At 35.4% G+C, this 6,731-nt stretch overlaps 1 pseudogene; it reads right to left on the reverse strand.

Annotated features, from left to right (window-relative positions):
- Positions 1 to 2,312: 2,312 nt before the first annotated feature.
- LOC122097986 lies at positions 2,313 to 2,412 on the reverse strand (annotated as a pseudogene).
- Positions 2,413 to 6,731: the final 4,319 nt, after the last annotated feature.

A 6,731-nucleotide genomic window follows, 5' to 3' on the forward strand; every position in this document is an offset into this window, starting at 1 on the left:
ATTATCCTAATTTATTTTGCTTTTATATTTTTGGTTGCATCATTTCACTTTCTGCTCTGCCATTTCCCAAAACAGCACCACATGAACAGAAAAATCCAGAAGTGGTGCTGTGGCTCAAGTGGTAGAGTGCTTGCCTTGATTTGAAGAGCTCAAGCACACTGCCCAGGCCCAGAGTTCAGGCCCCACAACTAATTAAAAAAAAAAAGAATCTCAATATTTGATAATTCTACTAACAGATCTGACTGAAATCAGTTGAATCATACTTTTCCTGTAAAATGAAGTAATAGATCCAGGCTAGGAAAGCAGCTAGAGAAGGCAGGCAGATTGTATCTGTAAAAAAACTTTGTGGAAAATGGAATCGAGGATTACTTACTGGTGATTCACTGGCACTTGAAGCATGATTCTGAATTATTGCTTGCTGATTCTGAACTATTGCTTTGATCATTATATTCTCCAAGAAGAAAAAGTGAAATTTAATTGATAGCAAAGGACTACTAATACATTTTGACTTCTCATTAAGCATCTTCAATCATCAAAATCACCTGAAGACAATAGATAGGCCTATTTTTAGATGAAAACAAGTGTCTTAAAAAAAAAAAAGAATTTAGGTAGTCATACAAAGGACTTCTATTTTACTAATGCATTATACATTTTTTCTAATGTTGGATACCAACATTAGAAAGCTACTAGAAAGCTCTTAAATCCCATATGTTGAAGTGAGTTCTCTTACACTTTAACATGGTATTTCCCAAATCATTTACATAGAAGGCATTGTTTCCTATTTTCTCATTCCTAGAATAAGCTGCACATGAAGACACCACTGGTCCATATTTTCAGTCTTTACCTTTGAATACTGAGGAAAGTCTTTCCTCTGCTCCCTATAATTCACTACTCTCCAGTTAGAATAATTTAGAATAGTAAAAATGGAAAAAGAGAAAATAAATCATGGTGAAAAAACATATGCAGAACATTCACCAGTTTTTTCCGACCAGTTCAACCAATGTGAACTATTGGGGAAATACATGGACACCTCATTCCCACTGGTACTCAAAATCTCTGGTTAGGCAATTCTGACGAAGACAAGGAACAAGATGAAAAAATGAGGAATGGTATCAATTGCAAGAAAAAAATGGAGTAGGATCCAAGCAAATTTCTTCTTTGGGATACCAAAATTTATCGGCTTACTGTGGTGTGAACACTACTTTCCAAAAAGGCCGCCCAGATGAATACTAGGGATGAGGATGAGTATACCCCTCTTCATCGCGAAGCCAAGAGTGGACACTTAGACATTGTCCGTGAGTTGGTAGCTCAAGGCAGATATTCATGCAATAACTCTGAATGGCTGGACACCCCTGCACAGTACTTATATGTGGAATAATACCAGAATGGCTTCTTTATTACTTCATCATGATGCAGATACCAATCCCCAAACTAAAGGCCTCTTGACCTCCTTGCATCTTGCTGCTGGGAATAGAAATAGCAAAGATACTCTGTATCTCCTTCTGTTGAACCACTATATCAAACCAGGTCTGAAGAACAACTTTGAAGAAACTGCATTTGATATTGCCAAAAGATAAGTATGTATCACTACCTCTTTGAAGTTGTCGAAGGCTGTACAAATTGTTCTCCTAAGTCGTAATGGTTTGGTTAAGTTTCTTAAATTTCAAAAATGCCAGTCCATCTTTTGTGTCCCTACAAATTTTTTTCACAATACAAAACAACAGCAATATCTTACTATAAAAATTTATGTATTCCATGGTATTCTTCCAAGGGAATTGCATGACTTTGATATCAAAATGTATTCAAGAGTTGTTTGTATACATCTGTAATGATTTCTGCAGAGTTTGTGATTTTTTAAATCAGAAATATTTTTAACTTTTCTGTTGAAATGAATAGTATAGAAACTAAAGATGTTCCGGGTGCTTTTCTGAAAAAAGTATATCTATGTTTGTGTAATGTCCATAATCTATATCATTCTCTCCTAGATATATTACTTTGAATTCTACATTGTAATATAATGTATAGACTCATTAATAAATGTGACCTTGCAGATTGCATTCCATATAGAAGAATTTTAAGACTCCTTTTTTTGTAGTTTCTTATATTATTTTATTTCTTTGTGATAAAATGGCAATATTATCTAATTTCAAGTTTTGTAAAGGTTATGCTATGTAAAGGCCTTTCTAAGGAGAAAATTTAATACACTGATGTCAAACTAACCTTTAATTCTATGAATTACATGTATTGTTACACTTGTATTTTTGTAATCAACTTTTTAATAACTGTTTTTCATTTCTTGCATCAGAAGAATGAAAAATATGGAATACTTCACAAATTTTCATATCCTCCTTGTGCAAGTGCCATGTTAATCTCTGTATTGTTGTAATTTGGGTAGACCTGCTGCTGAAGCATGTATTATCCTCTAAATTTAAGTACGTAATGATACAATCTTTATACAGACATATATCCATGGTTGCCTATTTGTACCAAGGAACCCTTATTGTTCCTAAAAATGCTATTGATCTTATTTCTCTAAATTTCTGTGTACAGTGGAAAAAACTTATATAGTTTGGTCGATTGCTCACATTTACAATTTTTTGGTCAATGACTATATTGCCATTTTCATTTTAAATTTGATCATACTTTGAAGCCTTTACAGCTAAGTCCAAAGGTGGTGGCTTTTCAAGTACTTATTTATCAACTGAGTTAGCTTTGTGGAGCTAATGGATTCAAAGTAAGCCTTACTTAAGAGCTACTTCTAACTTTCTGCAGGTTAAAATTTCCCAAATGAGGTCTTCCTGGGACAAATGTCTACCTGAACTGTGAAGACTCAGGGTCTATGTTGAGGGGGCAGAATGATGCAGACTCCAGCCTCGGGATTATCTGAGGACTGTGTTTGGGATTAGGAAAACTCTTGGAACGCCAGGCTACAGAGGGAAAATGTTCCCTCTCCCTATCTCAAAACATGTCACAGACTCCTGGGAGCTGAGGAAGTGGCTCTTCTGCTTGCTTAAGCATAGATGAACAGCTGGTCAAGTATTTCGCTGAGATTGGAGAAGTGGTTTGAGCTTGCTCTAAAATAGTTTAGATAATAATATACCTAGACATTCTCTCATAGGTTAAGTAAAAATGTATCTGTGGAAAATTTTTGTGTGAATGTTTTCTGACCAAATCTTGGCAAATATTATGCTTGCTAGTCTTTAAATACCCACTAACAATAAAGCACAGCATGCAGTGGCAATTGCTGTTTGCACACTGCATCCCCTGTGTCCTGGTGATTTTGTGACCCTTACCCAGGGACCGCAATGCACTAGACGTTGACCCTGAACCCTTACCTTTCTTCCATGTAGGAACAGACCAACCAGAATATCTTACCCTGACAGCATGGATTGTCTTACTGGAACAAAAATAATCTTAGTTACAAGGGATCGTAGAGAGATGAACAGTTCAGACAGAATTGTTCAGAATGGAAGGTATTTTATCAAAACATAATTGTTTATTATACGTATCATTTCAAAAGTAGCTAAAGCCAAGAAAGTGAAAAAAATGTTCATATGCATGATTACCTACTGTCCTGACCTGTCTATCATCCAACCAAGCAGGAACTTACACTACTGACATTCTATCACCAAATATTGCAATAGCTCCTGGAGAAGTCCATATGTTTCTCCTCGATATTAGGCCTTAAATTTGTAATGTTTTAATCAAAGTGTTTCCTCTTGCCTCCAGGCTGCATATCTACAAATGGTAAAGCTTTAAGTCTAACTCTACCAAAAACTGAGGTACAGATAATGGATTAATGCTTTAAAACAGAGTTGCCTTTGATTCCCTAAACACAACACAACAATGCAAAACAATTTTTATATTATATGTACTTATATATTTTATATTTATATGTGCTGATTTTAAACTTCATACAGTGATCTTACTAGAATTGATAATTTGACAAAAATATTGACATTTATTCCCATAAATAGATTGGATATAAATAATTAGGTTTAGAATATATATTAGAATATAAAAAGTATCAATGCAATATCTTCAGTATAAACTTGTGATACCTTCTAAGTGTTCGTGGTCTTCTGAATACACATGGTAAAATAACAGTATTGTTTTCTGCTAATCTATAAGGGATTTTATTCTGATGTTCTGTTTATTGTTTTAACTTGCTGGTCCCAAAGTGTTTTTCTCCATATTTCTGAAGCATTCTTACTGATTATACCCAAATTTTGCTGATATGATGTCTAAAAGTTATTATTCTTCTGCAGGACCCACGGGTCCTAGGATAACAGGTCCCAGTTATCTGCATCATCAGATAACAAGGGCATGACTTCTCACATAGGCCCATGCAACATGCCAACAGAAAATAATTAAAGACTCATCTCAATTTCTCATTTCCTATAATATTTCAGGGCCCCAATTGCTTACAAGAATTAGCAGTAATCAATTGTGAAATGCAAGGCAACTTAGAATGAAAGATGAGATCACAAAATCTGAGAGAAAGTACTGTAATTCAAACTTTCAATTTACAGATGACCAGCCCATATGAGTGAACAAAATCACAAATTAACAAGGTTATTTTTAATACCTTTCTCCTAATGATGAATAAAAGATTTCAGTGCAGCCAAAAAAATAGTTTCTGGAATGATAGATCATAATTGGTCAACCAAGACTAGGAAAACTTGATTTAGAGGTCAAATATAATTTAGAAAAACATTAATTGAGAAGACCCTTAGTGCTTCAAAACACTGGTACTTCAGTAAAACTTGGTTCTGTAGTATAAAAATGTCATTCTCAAACCAATGTAACCTACATTTAATCTCCTGAAAGTATATTCCTTTTCAAATAAACTTTTAAAAATCATATTCACCAAAATAACACTTGACAAGTAGATGATAGTGACATTACAAGGTTTTCAAGTGTAGGGAGCAAGTTACAATAGAGTTGATTTACGTACCCAGCACTAATACCAAACAAGTTCAACCATTCATTAAAGTGCAGAAATACTACCCCCCACCATTTGTGTTGTTCAGTTGGTGCCTTCCAGAAATGTGTTATATAGATCAGCCTCCCATAATTCAAACCCAAATATTAGCTAATAAAGTAAATTTCATCACATAAGGTACATTTTAAAGTCACTAATAGTTGCCTTATCATGTGTTGCCTTATCATATATTTTCCCTATCTGTGTAACATAGTAAGAAATATGACTTTAAGTCTTGAATATGGGTACTGATGAGAGATTTGGCAAACATAAAATCTGTCTTCTATTTCTATCATATTCCTCTAAGTAGTAAATTTTAGTTTTCTTCTTTTTCCAATACTTATAGGTAGTAGAAAAAATTATCCTATGTAAAGTAAAATAATCACATACCATTGTACAAAGCCATTTATAAAAACTGGTAGGAATAAATTCTAGGCCATTTTTAAACATTCCTTTTGACTAAAGATTAATCTTCCAAATGAAGGAGAATAAAATCATGTCTAAGTGCTTCACATCTCCAGTCTTGCAAATTGTTATTGCAGATGAATGAATTATGGAAATATAAGCTGACATCAGTTGCCTATATATTCTCCATGCTGGCTGATACTCAGAATTTGCACAGCACAGGAAAACAGGTGCAATGACTGGCTTCTCACATCAGGGTGAATTTTTGGTATTGCTGGGCTTTGAACTCAGGGCCTAGGAGGCCCAACTGCCCAATCGGTCCACGTGATCACACCAGACTTTGAGCCACTAAGGAGATGGGCTTTTCCCAGGAACTGAGATCGAGCCACAGGGAGGCCAAAATAGTGCTCAATGCATCATTTAAACATGGGATGTATATTCACATCCGTGTGGGGACTGCATCGTGCATTGAGTGTACTTATTGTGTTTATTTTGTATGCTATTCATGGATTATTGTGTATTTTCTCATGTATATAATGACAGGTATAACTGCGATGACATGGATAACGACTTATTCCCATGACCACAGGGTGGCCCATGCATTCTCCATCCTAGCTGAGACCCAAGACTTGCACAGGAAAGGAAAACATATGCAACCATTGGCGTCTTACATCAAGATGAATCTTTTGGCAGGGCTGGGATCTGAACTCGGGACCTAGCAGGCCCAATTGGTGAATGGGTCCATATGAGCACAACAGCCTGTGAGCGACAAAGGAGCTAGGCATTTCCAGTACCTGAATTTGAGCCCCCCTGGGGGGAGAGTGGGGAGCACAATAGTCATCCATTCATAAGTAGAAGGTAGAATGCAAATAAGTACATATTTGTATAGGATTGATGGTGACTTGTGATGGAATCCAATCTGTGTGTACCTATATTTGGGTATTTTCTGATGCATTCATTTCATGTCTGTGATGATTATTGTCATGCCTCATTAACTCTTCTTTACAAATAATCTATACCCCATGAGTCTTGCGTATCATTTCCTACTCGCATCATGCACAAACTACTCATTCAAGGATGAGATCGATCGCATGCCATGACTCTTCCTAGGTCCAGAAACAAGTATCTCAGGATCTCCCACCATTCCCTCCTCCTAGGGGGACTGAATTCAAGCCTCAGTCCTGGAAAAGTTACTCCTTATATACATATTAACGATAGGATTTATACTTCCGTTCAGATGTTCAGTCCATATTGTGTTTGGTGCGTTTATTCATTTTATTTCTTGTTTTATTAATTTATTTACTACTTATTTTATTGACTCTGATGACACTTATACCAATTA

Source organism: Dipodomys spectabilis, unplaced genomic scaffold, assembly GCF_019054845.1.
Source record: "Dipodomys spectabilis isolate Male_0828 unplaced genomic scaffold, ASM1905484v1 ptg000448l, whole genome shotgun sequence".
Lineage (NCBI taxonomy): Eukaryota > Metazoa > Chordata > Mammalia > Rodentia > Heteromyidae > Dipodomys > Dipodomys spectabilis.